At 34.4% G+C, this 18,579-nt stretch overlaps 1 long non-coding RNA gene across 2 annotated transcripts; it reads left to right on the top strand.

The window, feature by feature from the left end:
- Positions 1–200: 200 nt before the first annotated feature.
- Positions 201–9,212, top strand: LOC139088888 (uncharacterized). 2 transcript variants are annotated; one of them, XR_011544261.1, is made up of 3 exons: positions 332–555; positions 8,194–8,455; positions 9,010–9,212. It is a non-coding gene; the product is annotated as an uncharacterized lncRNA (long non-coding RNA). The 2 variants fall into 2 exon arrangements; XR_011544260.1 differs by lacking the exon at positions 9,010–9,212 and having other exon boundaries at positions 201–555; positions 8,194–8,493.
- The last annotated feature ends 9,367 nt before the right edge of the window (positions 9,213–18,579 follow it).

The following is an 18,579-nucleotide window of genomic DNA, read 5'->3' as shown; positions in this document are numbered from 1 at the left end:
AGGCTCTAGATCGGGACTCTAGTCGAACTCAGTCGAGAGCCTAATCTACTCTGGTCGACACAAGAAACTTAAAATGCAGAATCTTCAAGAACTTGAAAAAAATTACAAATTCAATATCCAAATGTCCCAAGACATTGACCATCCTTGATCTACATACAGCATTTTAAATTCCATTCTTTTTCTTAGAATGATAATCTTTTTATCCATTTAAAAATGTAAATTATTCACTCTCCATTAAGTTTATTGATCAATAAAGAAAACACGCTGAAGTCATTTTTTTTTCCTTCTTTCGTTTTAAAATTTACTTCATACTTTGCTATATAAGCTTTTTGTGGATTCACAAAATGTTATTCTTCCACTTCCTCGAATTATATAGATATAAATGTAATACTTAGTAGATATCGTCGGTTATAAGGTTGAACGCGACATCACAACCAAAAGCAATAGAATTTCGTGCCAAAAAAATATACTTTTTTTTTCTTCTCTGCTCATTGTATTGGGGGCCTCTTCCGATATAAAGCAACACACAAAAAAAGGAATAACAATGGATGAAATGTGAGTAGGAAAATATTTTTAGTGCTGTGATAATAGCGAACTTATGACAGTGCTAATATTGAGTATTTATGGGGGTTATGTAATTAGAAGTTGAGGGATAGCAAGGGTATGAAGCTTCGATAGATCCAAATTATTGGTTCCGAGTGGAACTCAAAGCCACGTCCTACGATTTTTGGTCAAATAATTGTACCACTAGGCTATCATTCCAACAAGCGAGCGGGTCAAATTTCGAGCGGCACAATGCGTTCTCCCAAGCGAGTAACACATCGAGCGGCACAGTACGCCGCTCACCCGAGCTAGTCAAATTTCGAGCTGCAAATCCGAGCGAAAATCTTGAGAGGCTCAAACGGTCAAATGAGTCAATCTCGAGCAACAATCCGAGCGAGTCATCTTAAGCGGCTCATTACGGTCACCCGAATGAGTCCAATCTCGAGCGGCACAGTGCGCTCATCCGAGCGAGTTCTTCATTACGGTCAATGATTTATCTCGAGCGGCACAATGCGTTCACTGAGCCGAGTCAATTCCAAGCACTATAAGTGAATCAAATCGAGCGAGTCAAGCAAATCTCGATCGGCACAGTGCAGTCACCCGAGCGGGCCAAATCTCGAGCGTTACTAGATTGATAGTTTTGTATTGTTTGACTCAAAATGAGACGAATCCTTTGATTGTCTTGATCTCGATCTCATCTAGAATCCAAGAATTTGCAAAAATCAATCCATCAAGATCTCCTAATTCTCCCCCATTGTTACCTCACTAAACACTAAGCATCTAAATACGACGTCTATTGAACTTGAAATGTCAACATTAACTTCCATCAGCCTTAACAACCAAACAACATCTCACATAAATTAACATTCTTCTAAGTAAAAATATAAATAGCTTTTTTTTCACCAGAAGTTTAATGACCACATCAAGTTGATTTTGAAATCGAAACGAAAACATTGAAACACAAAAAATTAATGCACAAACTGATCGAATGTAAACATCAACATTACGTCATTCTTTGCCAATGAGGGGAAAAACCAGCAACAAAATTTAATTGTTTACTCTTTCATATCTACATGATTCAATCCAAAACTTAATTGATTAGTTAGTCATATTCTTGTGAGAAAGATTGAGTCTAAGTAAGGTCATAAGAATTATTTAAATAAAATGTGACTGTCTATATGTATTAAGGCAGTGCTGAGCTGAATTAATCATAGATTGAAATTGTTATAGAACTAATTTCTCATGAATTTTAGAAAGTTCTAGAACAATCTAGAGGATTCAAGTGACGTACTTTTGGCATTGGCTTTGAAGCAGCTAGTAAGTGATTACTAAGTTACCAAGTTGCCGATACAGTCAAATGGACATAGGTGTTTAGAATAGTAACAAGAAGAGATAGTGAATGATGGACTCAGGTAGATTTAGGGCAATAGGAGACCCTCAACACCGAAGAGCAGAGCTCTGAAAGTCGACTCGGATTCTAGATGGAAGAGGTATCCGAGGGACAAGTCAGACGGGCACGAGGGACATATAACAGAGTCAGATTTCCAGTTTAGCCGAAGAGGGAAAGACAGAAGGACAGAGGGACAGAGGGACAGAGGGACAGAGGGACAGAGGGACAGAGGGACAGAGGGACAGAGGGAAGAGGGACAGAGGGAATTGAGGGACAGAGGGACAGAGGGACAGAGGGACAGAGGGACAGAGGGACAGAGGGACAGAGGGACAGAGGGACAGAGGGACAGAGGGACAGAGGGACAGAGGGACAGAGGGACAGAGGGACAGAGGGACAGAAGGACAGAGGGACAGAGGGACAGAGGAATAGCATTTTAGAGCCCGGAACAGAGGCTCAAACTAAAGTGACGTACAGGCATAAAAACAGTCAATTGAGCAATAAGACAAGCTTATAAACAATATTTCCCCTATATAGCCTTACAATTCCAACATGTACTACCACCAACTAGACAAAACACATCGAAAGAACATCAAAAAGCAACATAATCAGCTCATGAAAATCGCGGCAGTTATAAAATAAAGAGAGAGAAAAAGAACCAAAAATGAAACTATAAAATGCTTGTTTATCGCAAATGCAAATGCAGATTGCACAGAGAATTATTTAAATGCATTTCACAGATTGTAAAGAATTGATTGTTGTTGAATTAAAATTACGTGTGAAACATTCGGTGCCATTAACCATTGCTGCCGTTCAAGTTAAAAGAATGAGTAAATGAGGTGTCGAAAAAGTATAGGTGGAAGGGGGGAACTGAGAGAGCGACTGCAAAAATAATAAATAAATGCAAAAAAAAATATCTTGTAGCAAGAGCAGCAACAACATGATGATGAAGAATGAGTTTTAACTCACAAATATTGATTATTCATTGAATATTTTTTTTTACCAAATTTCCTGATACCGATAAAAAAATATAAAATATATATAGAGGAGTCAAGCAAGGAGGAACAGAAAATGAGGAGAGGAAAAATAATTTTTTTGTTGTTGGCGATGATTTATTGCTTTGAGGCAAAAATTCGTTTAAAATTTGTTTCATTTTTCATTCACAAAAAAAAAAAAATAGCAGAGGAATTTGATTTTTTAAAACCACCAGCTTGTCTTGTGCGCATGATGGTTGAAAAGTATATATTATAAGTATTAAAAATGGGATTATTCATAAATTATGGGTATTGAGAATTTGAATTAGAATGCAGAAAGGAGTTTAGTGAGAGAACTGTGCATATAAAATATTCATAAATTCTAGCATGTCTCATGACTTGTTGGTTAGGGTCAGGATTATTAACACTATATTCTATTTTGCATTAAGATTCATGCAAAACACATCAGATGCTTTTTTTTTAGAAATCACAACCCTGATTAAGGTCTTTAATTATCCTAACATGGTGTCTCTTAGATTCGAGGCTTAACGTCCCCTTGGTTCGGAAACCATGTAACGTTTAGGGGGAGAAAGAGCGGGTTAGCAATTTTGCTACCGAACTACAAATTTAAGTTCATGATTTTGTTACAAATCGTTCACAGTGGAGAAATTGGGTCTAAAAATACTATTTTTAACGTTACGTAGCTCCCTAACGTCCCCTTTCGGTTACGCAGTTACATAGTTACTCATTACAGCTGTCAGATAGGGGGAAGAATTCGTTGTAAGTTATTTATTAAACCCCAAAGTCCTCAAAGAAAGTATGTAAGTAAGCAATGCAGCAATATATAATAATTAATAGTTCTCAAGACAAGAACTAAGTCGAGAACCTCAACAATAAGAAAGTTTACAATATAGAATTCAGAATTTGTTGAAGTAAGGAGTCACTCGAAAAACCCCTTTTAATTTATTTGTCTGTCTTACATAGTAGAGTATACCAGATGCTCTTTACATCATTTTTCACCTGTCAAGATTGAGAAGAACTAAGCAAATTTTCTATGGTAAAATTTAAAATTCTTGACAATAAAATCGAGTTTCAAATCGCTCGAAAAGTGAAGAAAAAACGATTCGGTTTCAAGCGACTTGAACACGAAAAAATCAATTCGGTTCCGGACTAAAGTGTAACCCTCGAACAAAAAAACGGATAGTCGGTTTCCTCGGTTAAAGTGAACACGTTTTTTTCGTGTTCACTCGAGCTGACTTGAAACCGATTGAAATTTTAGCGAAGTGAAGTGAAGTGATATCGACTTCACTTCACCAACTTCGACCTCTGGTATTTTTAAGTATAACAAGCTCTTTAATGTATTATTTTTATGGAAAACTGCACACAGCATACGGTTTATGGCATTTCTAAAAACATTTGACTACACACAGGTTGCACACCACTGCCCTAAATAGATTTGACCTTGGCTTTCCCCTCTTTTATAAGTCACTTCTAGTTCAACACCGATTTTCACATCTCCCTCGAGATTTCCTGCAAAATCTTCATTTATTCCTTCACTCACTCCACCTCCCTCCATCATCAACACAATACATAATTTCCATACAACTCCCGTCAAATCTTTTGAAAAAGCATTTGGGGTCGAGCTTATTGATGAACATGAATTAAAATAAAAGGCAATGAAAATCGTTGATTTATTTTCCAAAAACTCCGAAAATGAAAGACTAATAACTAAGTAACTAGAGGATTGAAATGATGAAGATAAGCTTTAGGGATGGATGACATGGGAAATCTGTCAAAAAAAAAGAAAATTTATTAATAATATAGTGATTGAGAAAATTTTCACACTCATCAACGTTGATATGTTTGCTTACACATTAAATAAATAAAGACAGACAGCTAGTTTTCAATTTAGGCCTCGTCTGTTGATGCTGATATCGTTCCTTTATCCCCACATAATGTATATATGTGTATACTTTGTGTTGTAATTTGTTTTACTGCTGTTAGTCAAGAGATTATGAAGGGAGGATTTAGAAGTTTAGACTTTCTATGAACTTCATTGTGCTGAATAAAATTGGGAATTTTTAGGGAGAATTTCAGTGATTTTTTAACAGAAATCTAGTATATTAAAGGAATTCTTTTTCCTATTTAAACTTTTCATGAAGTCAGTGAATATTCTGAATATTAAACCCAGAAATATCATAAATCAATTCAGCAGATGCGATGGATATTGTAGCTTATTGTGATATATCGAGTATCTTTATTGTGTCAAAGAATTAAATCGCGTAAAAAAAGATTTAAATACAGCTCTAAGGTTACAACTTTTTTTTGCATTGTAGAAACACGTTTGAAGTGTCGTTGACTTTAGCTTGTGAACTTTATTTTTCAGATTTAACCTTTAAAGATATTGGAAAAAGAAGTATGAATTGAGATTTAATAATGGTTATGCAAGAACATGCCTATGTACATTGGTGCAGGAGATGATCTGAGTTTGGATTAGACTTTGACTTTATATTCGTAAGTTATACGGCGTAGAAATGACTTCAAAATTATAAAAAAATTGACGTTAAACCAGCGATACTTAGACTTGAGGCGAGATTCAGTATGATCTGGTGTCAGGTCATGCTCAATAAGCTGTTATGTGCTTTCCGGGATAATATCTACATCAAGAATCTTTCTAACGAACCTTTACAAGCAAAAATACTGCTTTTTTATAGTATGGTCGCAAATAACACAAATTTGACGAATCAATCCATATGAATTCCAGAGAAAATCTATATTTAATTCAAAATTGCATGACTCCCAATTGGAACCTTGTGTGGCCCTGAATAGACATCAAAGACAAAATCGATTCTGCTAATTTCAATTAAAAGTTTCAAATGCTATCAAATTATTTTCAGTGATCCAAAAAATGTTAAAACTATTCAAATACATCACCAATTCTCCGAACGACGCAAAGCTTTAAGTAACAGCAATTTCAAAGCCAAATAGAGTGCTGAGTCTAGTTTAAATTCTAAAAAACCATTTAAACTATTCAAGTGAATTGCTAATTCCTAAATCCATAATTCTAAGCTCACAATTCATGAATATTAAGCCCGAGCGACACAAATGTAGATGACTTCGCACACGGAGATTTGAAAGCTTCGCAACGGATCTTTGAAGGCTCTGCCGTGGAGCTTTGAAGGCTCCGCTAAACTTATTTAACCACAAATTTTATTTAACACCAAATATAAGCCGATTCCCTGTAATTTCTTACTAACTTCATTGCTTACTTGCTTACTTACTTACTTTGCTGGCCGCAAGATCAATTAGGATCCACCGTCTCTCTGCCCATAGATGCCACTTGACAGCCTTCTTCATATGCATCGCTCGGTAACATCACGCAAAGATTTCGTGATTCGAAAACAATTAACAATTCACAAAACGAGGGCATTCGATAGTGAAACCAGGAGAAATTTTCGAAAGTTCCTTTCTATTAAAATCAAAATTATTCAGCTTGTTTCTAATGAGTCACTATATAAATAATTCAATTTCAATTTACCATGTTGTTCATGTTTGATATATATTTTTGAAAAAGTTTAACATAAAATAGGTACTTAAAACTTTTAATTGAAAGATTTTTAATCACCTCCTCAAAATTTCATGACAATATTGTACATTTTTTTTATTAAACAAAAAATATTTAACATAAAAGTTGTCAAAAACTTCTTCAATTATTCATATTTTTTGTTAAAATATTTTTACACATGTCAGTTCTGACAAAAATAATTGGCTTCATTTAGGTGATTTTTAATATTATTTTCATGATATTTATTGAGTTGAGGAGTTTATAGCATATAGTTGAATTTTATGAAATTAATCAAAAACTTTTTGATTGCACTCTGATGAGAGGATTTAGAGCTATGCAGCAATTTTAAACTGTGTGATTAGAATGACATTGTCTCGGAGGCAGAAGACAGTGTGTTAGGCTGGTGTCAAAATATAAGTTTGGCTTGAAGGCGGATTATACTGACTTTCGACTAATCGTTGCCTGTTTTAATAGAGCAATGGTGAGAAACTTTTTATTTTTAGTGGCACACCATGAACAGAAACCTGATTAACTGCTTTATTAATGCCCTACAATTTACATCGGATCAATTGGAACTATTCATCACACCAGAGTTGCAAAATAGCACCTGTGACAGACAAAAACTGTACAAATTCTTACAAAACCATATAAATATTCAATAATTTGTACGATTTTTGTCTGTTACAGGTGCCTATTTTGCAGCTCTGCATCACACACCTTAGTGGTTATCCTCAACTGGTACCACAAACAAAATAAGGTTCATAATAATTCCAAACAATTTTAGTAACACACTAGTATTACGCGGTATACAAGTTGTCTAACACTGTACTATAGCTTTTATACACTGAAATGTATTATTACGGAAAACTGATTCCTGAATGGTCATGAACCTTCAAAAAGAGGTAATTTTTGGGATGAATCTGAAGGAATTAGTTCACGTTTTCCATTTCTAGATTCTTTCAAGGCTCAAGACCCATCACTGTCCTCTTTACCCTCAAATACAGGCATTGACTAGTGCAGTGGTTTGTAATCTGTGTATCGCGGCGCACTAGTATGCCGCCAAAAATGATTGGAAACGCCATAAGCCATGTGCAGTTTTGTACGAAGTCTAGTACTAACGTTACAGCTTTCCTCTCCATCCTTAATGCTTTACAACAGCATCAAAAGCCGCCAGAAATTAAATCTCTTAATTCTTTAACTTTTAGCACTTGATATTAGAAATTTCAACGATAGAGCCAGCTTAAGGTGCCATTTAAGAGAAGGTATCACAATTGGTCAGTACGGTCAGCAAAGTATGCAACCAAATCGTAATTTAACTTATTTTTCACATTTTCAATATTTTAAAAGCTAAATGTCAGTTAAATGAATTTAAATCGCAAAATATCAAAAGTCCACTCAATGAATTAACAACAAATTGACATAAAATGGTATATAAAATGTCAAAATACTCTCCTATTTGTTTAAGAGAGGATTTTCAGTATGTTAAAATAATACACAATATTCACCCTTAATTCCACTTCCCTCATTTCTCCTGATTTAATCGTTATCGGATTGATTTGACAAATAAGATAGAGAATCCGAGTCAATAAATTTTGTTTTTATCAGCAAAAAGCATTCAATTTCACTTTGGACCAGGAATTATGTTAATGAGTCCTATAGTAGTGGATATAAAAGACTATAAATATACAATAATTTTTTTTTTTATTTTCATTTTATATCGATAGATCGATGGATAGATATTTTGGAATTGAATGGAAGAGCATCAACATCCAAAAAAACAACAACAACAACGAAAGATTCAGACTGGATTCAAATAAATGAGTAAGTGAGATGAGATGAGTGGAAACATCAGAGATTGATGCATAACCGAAAGCGTACAAATATAAAATATATATAATTATGTTATTTCGATGGACGAAGCAGGCAATGTTCAATTTGCTTAACCACAGAATTTTGGTCAGAAAATGAATCAATGTTTTTTCATACGTACGTAATAAATATATATGTTATTTTTTTTATATCTATCCATTTCACTTCCACTTACCCTTATGCCTCGGCTCGATCTCTATCTCTACCCATTCCCCCCGTTTGTGCATTTATATCCCCATTATGTTCATTATATTTACATACATATATGTATAGAGATAGATGTGATACATCACATATATACATAATATGAACACCGACGCAAATGAACACAGATGCTGAAAATTGAAAATATGATGTATCGCTATTGAAAATTTATTCGATATTTAGACGATTACAGAATCATGATAAAGCCCTTTTTTCGCTCTCTCTCACTCACTCCTCCAATTCAGCTTATACATTTTTTTGGGATACGGATAAAAAAAGCTCACATGATTCGCAATATAATGTGCAAAAATGGAAAAAAAGAAGAAGAATTGGAAGAGCAGTGATGATGTTGCCTCTATAATGCCTTCTGGCATTGAGGGTATTGTCATGGTTATTGTGAATATTCATACATGTATAAATACATTTCCACTCAGTTCTCATATATTTTTTTTTTTTTTCATCAACAGTAACAACAATAATGGTTTATGGGAATGAACAACACAAAAAAAAAATCTCACACATTAAATTGCTCAAAAGCATCACATTTAATTTTTCAATTAATATTGCTTTGGGAGTTGTTAATGGATGACGTTCATTAGCTAATGAAAATTGTTAAATTCTGAGTAGATGAGGTTGGTTGATCAGAATGATTCATGGGTATAGAGGTGGTAGGATAGTGGAATCTAGGCTTGAGGTATCGAGTCATGTGTAAGAGAATCTGTCAATGCAAGGTTATGGCCTCTGTGTCCGAGTGTTGAGAAAACCAGCAGAAACTACATTTTACGAGGTCACTGGTTCGATTCCTATTAGCAGTGTATCTCTTATTCTTATATCAACAGCTTATTTAGCTCCTTTGCCAATTGAACAGATAAATTACAATTCATGGCCATCATCTCAAAGATGTCAACTAAAACTGGTTCTATCTGTTGACTTTTACGCAAATTCCTTATTCCAGTTGCAATACTATTTCAATTGATAGCTTCTTTCAATGAGTTCTTAATTAATAGAGCTCCCACAGTTCTCTTAACATAACATGTCTAGCCCATCTTTCAAATACACAAACTGCAAGTACGTTCATAGCATTCATGTTCCATGACTCCGATCCATATGGTGCAGATTAAAATTTAGTCGTCAATAGGGATTTCAATTCCGGGGCAAAATTTCAATCCCGAATTCTCAATCCAGTAATACCGGGATTAAGACTTCTACAATTCCGGGATTGCGGAACCAGAAAAAGGTCTGAAATCCCGGGATGAGGGATTCAGATATTGAAATCCTTAGTCGACAATGAAGTTTCACTCTTTTAGGTGACGCTTGAAGCTAGGTTTATCCTCTATACTTCTCATCAATTGTCAGTAGCAATTCTTTTATCAAGAGACACTCCTTTATCATCTTAATCAGGCTCATCTTTATCTTACAATTTTGTGACACCAGTCCTTCTTCTTAATCCGTGAAACCTACCTTGAAGGTAGTCAAATTCTTCCCAAAAAAAGCCCTATTTATGCTCTTGCATTTGCTTTCTACACCTTTCCATGTACCTCAAGCTAAATACATCTCCATCCACAAAACATTGAACCATAACATTACGACAATCCCACTTTTGCACTTGAAAATTGTGCTCATTTAATAAAACTACGAATGGTTAACATGTTAAAATATTTATGGATTTTGCATGATATAAATGATGGTGGTATTTGAGGCGATTCTTTATGGTCATTCAATTTGTGTGTATATATGCTTTAAAGTAATCATGCTGAAAATTATTCATCTCGTTTCACAAGAATTTCACTCATATCATGTTTGAATCAATGAACTTACTTTTTTTTTTTCATATTTGTTTGATGCCATTGACCGAAATGATTAAATTTTTGTTAAAATTTAATTGATTTTATTATGAAAACCGCAATGGATATGGCTTTATGGGTGATTTGATTACAATATCTTGAGAATTTAATATTGTCGAAATATAATATGATTATGATATATTAATAATCATGTGAATTTGTGCATAATAATGCGTAAAATTGGAGATGGATGAAGAATAAGCCAAAATATCAGAACTTTGAGGTCATGCTAGTTGATTTTGCACGTATAAATTTGTTCAGTTATGCTTTTTAATTGGAATTCGTCTAGAATTTCAGTTTGTGATTGCGTAGCCTTTTGAATTTGCGTTCCTGCAAATGTTTCTAATTGAGAGGTTGGTAGAAGATTTTTGGTAATTTGAGATTAGACTCATGTAGTGTATGAAAGTTGTTTTGTGGATGTGTAGCCATTTGGGTTTGATTTTGGGATAATGAGGCTAATGTGACTCTAGTCTGAGACCGAATATCATTGAATCTGGTCAAATGACAGAGTCCTGCTGCCCTAGAGCCCAATTATCAACCATTTCTATGACATGTGCCCTTAGGGTATGCAATCTGAATTACTAGACTTAATTAAGACATTTAAACATTTAAAATCAGTCCTATTAACAACATTTTTTGCATTTATGCACTGTTAAACTGTTTCACACTCAACTGATTAACCACACATTTTTTGTAGCACCCCCCATGTCCGTGGTGTGCCAAATTGAGTACCAAACTAAAACGTGCTTTAAAAAATTAAATCATTCAGAAAAACGATAACGATTTGGTGAAAATTCAGCCACTAACGCAGAAAAAGGTATGCAAAAAACATATTTTTGAGTGAATTTTTGCCACCTACACGAGAGTCACAATGGACATTTATTCCTAGAAGCAATCCCATTGTACAACAAATGTATAACAATTTTTTTATCATTTTTATTTTTTTTTTGGTCATTCAAAATCCACTTCCATTTATTGTTGTCCACTCTTGTGCATCGAATTAAATTGTAGCATATTCAGTCCTTTCATCGTCTAACTATCAAAAATATTATCATCCTCTTAAATCATAAAAATTACAATCATTTTTCCTCTTTCTGCTTTTATGATGGATATTACCCGAACAACATAAATTGTTTTGTCGATCAATAATCTGGGTCAGGGCGGCATGACTCTGATTTAGTGCCAAATTTGATCCAGTGTCACGTCGGATCCGAAAACAAGTCAGAGTTACGACATCTTGGTGCCGGTTTAATGACTTTGACTGTGTGCCAGATCAAGTCCGGAGCAAATCGGATTTAAATCTGACAACATAGAAGAGTCACGCCGGCCTTGTAATGAATTTCGGATCGATTATCCATCTTGTGCTATTCGGGTTACCTTAATACCCACAATGGAATCCTCAGCAAAGCGAAAAATTCTATTTATTCACTCATATGTTGTTGCTCAATATGGAAAAAAAAATTGATTTATTTTAATAATTTCATCTACATTTACACACAAAAAAGGCTCTCGAGTAATAAGAGCAGCAACAAAAACTTGTTTTTTTTTTTCTTAACCGAATGTGAAATAAAAAGCAAAATTGGAAGCAATGAACTAAATTAATAAATCATATTAATGACGCTACTGTGAAAAACTTGGAGGTGCTTTATGAAATTTATCGTATTTTTATTATGATTATTTTCAGTAACAATACGATGCTGTGTTATTATTACTTAGCTATTTACTTTTCTACACACTAGATAGATCGTAACAGTGAGCGATATAAGTGTATGGTGAACGGTACTAAATGCATAATTTTGTTATTATTTTCAACCTCTGCGCATCGTTATCCTACACTGTTATTATATCTATACAAAGCTATTGTGTAAGCGCCGTGTATCATCCCATTTTGATGCTTCTTCTTTATTCACCTAAAAAATATATTCTTATTTTACATATTTTACCTCTATGATTCTCACATTGTCTCCTCACACCTTACGAACATTCCATATTTAAACCACCACGGTTCTCGTTTTTTTGGGATCTTTTGGATGTGATGTTTGAGATTTGAGGGAATGTGATTTGAAGTTTTGATGAACGGATATGAAAACTAGGAGAATCGATACGGTTGCTTAAACTTAAAGGAGCCAAACCCGTGAGGTACGATGTAACAAATTACTTTATCGTCTTAAAATGGACGTATAGATCAATTGCGACCCATGGCCTGGCTTAGATGCTGCCTGAAACTGACCTCATCGCTGGCTTCCACTTGCCAATTTCCGATACCAAATGCAATACTGTCTCTATCAACAGCTTTCTTCCAGGAATTTTTTCGACGTCCTCATCAAACAACATATTGCTTTACCGTCTTTAAATGACCCAAGATCTAAGTATTACCGCTAATATGGCGACGTAGTGGTATTCTATAGACAACGTTGTGCTGTTTAGATATACTTACAGCAAGGAATCACCACTAGCACCCATTTTTGAAGTAAGGAGTCAACCCTAACACCCCTTTTTGAAGTAAAGAGTCACCCCCAATACTCTTCTCTACCTTACATAAATGAAGGTGCCAGATTCTCTTTACATTTTAGGCGAGTCAGACATTTGTAATATCAAGGCAAAGGGAAACGACTAAGAATAGGCAAAAACAAGAACGATTCAGCCTTGAAACTTTCCAGAAGCTATAGTGGAAGTAACTTTACTTAAATGAGTTTTTATGTGCAAAATCTAATTAAAAGAGACCGAAAGTCAATTCAAAAGGGCACTTAGTTTTCATCTGGATTTGGCATTACTTACTCTATCATTAAACTTCTATAGACATTTACGCCCTTACTTACTAAGTTTACTTCCAAGGTAAAGGCCCACAAGGGTCTATTGCCGAATTTAGAGTACATAGAAAGCAGGATCTGTCTTTAGATAACTTCTGCCAGCTTCTTATTCCCAGCACTTTTGCATCGTTGCTCATACAGTACTCCCATGAGTCTTTCTTACTTTACACCCTAAGGTACCCAAACTAGGTGACATAGCCAGCAACAGAATCAGATGAAAACCTTCGTAAAGCCCAGTAAGTAAGTAAAGTAACCCTAAATTTTTCTGGAGCTAGAATATCCAATAAAGAAATTTTTAAACATCCAGTAATTTTGAAAATCCCATTTAAGCATCATTTATGAACATCCCCGCTTCTTTTTATACATCGACATGAGAGAAGCAGCAAAAAAAAGTCGGTGCTATAGAATATTTCTTTTTTTTTTTTTCATTTCAATTTAGCATTTTCACATAAAGCTATAAAATATAAATTCGCGGAGTTTTCACAATAGAGCAGAATGAGTGAAAAAAAAGAAGCAAAAATTCTTTCCTTCTACGTCTCATCCCAGTGCAAATGAAAGACGGAAAGGAAAATGAGAACGAAAGCTTTCTTTAAGGCAATAAAAATAAATCTTCCCTCTAACAACATCTAAGGTTTTATATTTCACTTCTTTTCATCATATAGAATGTGCTTGCTACTGCTGTTTCTATATACCACACATAATCATGTATATATCTATACACACACATTCCGTTTATTTTTTTTCTTTCTTGTGTGCCACGAAAACTCATTTTCTTTCTTCACTTCTTTCAAAATATTACAATCTACATCTTCTTTTTTTGGTGAATTTTTAGGACATTTTGGTGGGAGATGGATTTTAGTTATGAAGTCATTTTGTCAATTTTGAAATGGTTTTTGGTGAACTTACTTAGTAAATCAATATATTGAAGGTATATATTGTGACTTGTCTCAATCCTATAGTCCAATTGAGGATATGCTTTCTTCAAACACGGCATATCTTTAAGGTTACAATTCTTTTGCGACACACCAAAGAGGTAACCCGCCATAGTGCAGTCTGCAAATGGTTTCTTGCTGAATTCTGCTTGCTAATAGACAACAATTAGCTGCATTTGTTAAATTGTTAACAAGATGACATCCTATACTTCCTAGTCGATCCCAAATTCATGAGCGGAATTTCTTTTCTGTTTTTTTAATCCATTCAACTCGGATTGTGTGGTTCGTAAATTTAATTAACATATGCAATTCTAATAGCTGCATATTTTCTATCCCGAGTTATAGGTATAGCATGATTATGGCCTGAGATCATTTTTTTCCCAAACTTGCTCAAAGCCAGAATCACACCGGCTTTGAACACTTTTTTCTGACTCTTTCACACCTTGTATCTTTCTGGTATAATTAGCAAGAAACCATCAGAAGTTGCCGTTTTAGTCAGGAACAGAAACCTGTTCAGCCGCTTCATTAACGTCCTTCAAAGTGAATCAATAGAAACTAACCATCATTTTCAAGTCTTAGACACTAAAGTTTCGTTGATCCAAATTTCAAATGAGTAACTTAGGTTTAGTTATAGTTAAACTCACTGAACTTGTCAAAAGGCACTTTAGGAACGGTAAGGCTATCCACTGCAAAACCACCAGTGCCTGCCAAGTAAATTCCCAAATAGAAACCAACGTAAAGCTTCTACTGAAACCATCCTTAACCCAGCTCCAGCTCCTTACCATACTATGCTCTCCATCCTCCAAACCTAAACATTCCTCTAACTTCTGATTCACTTCCACTTCTTCCACAAAATTTGCTTGTGCTAAAATACATAAATGAGAAATAAGTGTGTATACATTGCCTTATGCAATAATTTAAATTTTTCATCCTCCTTCCTTTATATCATATTTTTTTTAAGTGTTACACACTCTATAAATGATATTGAAACAAATTATCAAATATATACTTTAATTGTCTAACATAAATTACGACAAAGAAGAGAATTGAATGAATAATTTTTCCTCGACATTTTTCATATTATAATTTTATTAAATAAAAGCGTAAAACAAGTGCGAAAAAATACAAAAGTCATCGTAATGCGCATCAATCATTCACAAGTGATAATAAAAAGAAGATTGTGTGTGATATCTCTATACTGTTGTAGCACCATAATTGAATTGGAAATTATCATAAATGTGTGAAAACGTTAAAGCCTTCATTTACAAACACATCCGCTAGAATGAGCTTCGAGGATGCTTTTTTTAAACATAAATGATGAAATTTGTTCATCACTCACGCTTACAACTTGATGCTTGATGATTGGAGGGAAAATTTAATTGATGCAAATGGAAATTTTTTCTAGAGTGTCCTTTAGAACTTACTAACATCAATTATTCTTGTCACTTTTTTTATATTAATGTTTTGATGACTTTCAGTAGTGGCAGTAAAGCTGTTGAGTTTCAAAAATTAATTGAGATTTTTTTTACACTAAAACTTACATTTAGTTAGTAGTTTAGTTAATTTGAAAGTAGTTGTCAATTTTGAGAACCCTTTACTGTTCACGAAAATACTGCATTGGTGGATTCAGGAAGCAGAAGTCTGACTCCGAGGCTGATGTCAAATGCCAAGAGTAAATCTTCTGGTGTATCCCATGTTGTCATTAAATGCGCCGCTAACATCCAGCTATTCACCAATATGAGCACGTTAGATGATAAAGAAAAAGAATATCCAAATAACCCTGCCTGAAGTATTGTAACCCTATAATCAGATTAGCAATTACTGGCTAGGACCAAGGTTTACAACTGACCATTTCCGGAAACCAACTTGTCCAAAAAAGACAACATAAAGAAAGCATTGCACTTGCTCGAAAGACACTCACAGTGAATAAGTTCGAAAGCAGGGTCTCCAGGTTTTCATGACTCTGGACTCTGGATTTTAATTAAATTCCGTAAAATCCGGCCACAAACTAGAGCCACTCCAGTCAAAATTCACTTTTTTACGGCATATACCTTTGGGGATAGTGTTGGTGATTAACAATGAGTTGCCAACGATGGGGCTAGCGTAAGTCGCTATCTTAAAGATGCTATGAATCCCAATATTGGCATTTAAGTCCAGAAAAGATGAATAAAAAAGACAAATAGATGAACAAAGTCAGTAATTTAGGAAATAAACTTCCATTTTAAGTCCAATTCTTCAATAAAATACAAGATTCTGGAACAGAATCATCAATATTCATATCCTAGTTGTCCGTAGTTCAAATCCTTAAAGAACCATCTCCAACAACTTCTTCAGAAACCTTAAATCCACCATTACAACAATCATCAAACTAATCATCAACCACATTGTAATACGATCCTAGCTCCCAAAACTCAAGAATTTCTCTCTAAAATATCATTAAAAATTAGTAACATTTATTGTGAAGTTGTTAACCTGTCAAATTACTGTTCAAACAAGCACACGTTTCTATTTATAATAAGATTTACTCAGAACTTAATCTCATCAAATTTAATCTCGAAATTTTTTTTGTGCTTTCCTCAGAAATTTGAAGCATTTCATTTCTTTGCCTTTACGTTTGGCTGTAAAACGAATATATTTACACAAAATTTCATTCTTGTCAGACGAAAAAAAGATGATTGAAGTGCTGTCAAGAGAATTCATTTTGACATTCTTGAAAAAACATTTAATAAGAAGCCTCATCGTAAAATGAGAAAGAAATAAATAAATTTTTATGAGACATGTCTTTAATTCGAACTGGAATGTTGCTAAGAAACGAGAAAATAATGGTTAAAAGTTTTTGTTTTGGATTGAGAGACTTAAACGCATTTTTGTGTGGTGATGAATATTTGAGCAATAAATAACGGTCAATTTAATTATGAAAATTAACAGTCAAATGAAATTTGAATTTTTGAATGAAAATTCCACGTGTTTTTGCATATATAATTTAAAAATCACTATTTAAATGGATTTTAAATGGTTTTTAGCTACCAAAGTAGTCAATAGACCTGTAAATAGATGGCACAGAGCAAATGCTTCAAATTCGAGCTTCCTACGATGTCTGGTTGCTGAGATCTCGCCCCTCAGCCAATCACTCACTCACCTAGTCGATCTGATTCAGACTACTATTTAATTGCTTCGGTAGCCATATATATCAGCTGGATTTAATGACTTGATTCAATATAGGGTTTGCCGAAATCAGATGCGTAGGCCTACAAAGATCCAAAAAGCTGCAGGTCTGCGCATCTAGGTAAATACTAATTCAAAACAACACTGTTAAGAAAAGAAGGTTTAAGTAGGGGTTTCAATCCCGGGACAAAATCTCAATCCCGGGATTACGGGATTTGAAAATCTGATCCCGGGATCCCGGGATTAATCCCGGGATTGGATGATGAAAAAAAGTATTATATTGATATTGATAATTAAAGAAAAATAACTCGTTTTTGCGCGAATTTCAATGCAAATTTAATACTAACAGTTTTATTAGAAATCTAGGGGCTCAAAAAATCATTTCAAGTAGACAAAAGTAATCAAAAAATTGCCAAGATTTGTGTTTTCAAAGCCGAAGTCAAGACATCAACAACATGTTTTTTCAAAATCTCAATCTCGATAGATTTTCGGGATCGAGATTGCAATTTTCGGGATTTTTCGGTGAATCCCGATCCCGATCCCGAAAACTTATCGGAACCGCGGTTTTGAGAAAGCATACTCTTTAGTACGCTTGAACAGAATTTTAAGAAAATGCCAATATATTTAATTTTTAGTCTTTCAAAATGTTAACAATTTAAAATGAATTTTTTAAAGAAAATTTCAATCAATTATTGTTATTTGGTACAGTAAAGTGGCATGTTCGACTTCAACTTACAAAATTGTGGATGAAATTAATATATTTAATTATTAGACACGACTTTTATACGTGTTGTTCTTAATTTTTCTAAAATTTCTGACTTTAAAGTTGATGTTTTGGTAGCAAAATGATATGAATTCTCAATCCCGTAACCCCGGGATTGAAGCTTCTCTAATCCCGGGATTGCGGGACCGGAAAATCGTCCGGGATCCCGGGATCCCGGGATGCGGGATCCCGGGATTGAAACCCCTAGGTTTAAGTGTACATTGCGTTACGCTCCGTGATAGTTCCCGGTAGCTCAGTAAGTAGAGCTCTCGAGCACATGTGATTTAAAGGGTGTAGGTTCGAGTCCTGGAATAAATTGTTGGGAATTGTACTGTTTTCTCTGTAACCATCCTCTACTTGGCATATGAAACTGATTCTATTGCTGATTGTCTTGCACCAGTACAACTACCAAGTGCAGTCACACTGTCTCTACCATCAACTTCTTTCCAAAAGTATATTAGCTGCCTTCGTAATCATTTAACATCTACATACTGAATTACAATCCTCAATATCATCAAAATTA

This window comes from Chironomus tepperi, unplaced genomic scaffold (genome assembly GCF_022539635.2).
Source record: "Chironomus tepperi strain 1889 unplaced genomic scaffold, CSIRO-AGI_Ctep_v1 contig_171, whole genome shotgun sequence".
Lineage (NCBI taxonomy): Eukaryota > Metazoa > Arthropoda > Insecta > Diptera > Chironomidae > Chironomus > Chironomus tepperi.
Note: the sequence above shows the minus strand (reverse complement) of the source record. Positions and strands in the feature narration are given on the sequence as shown.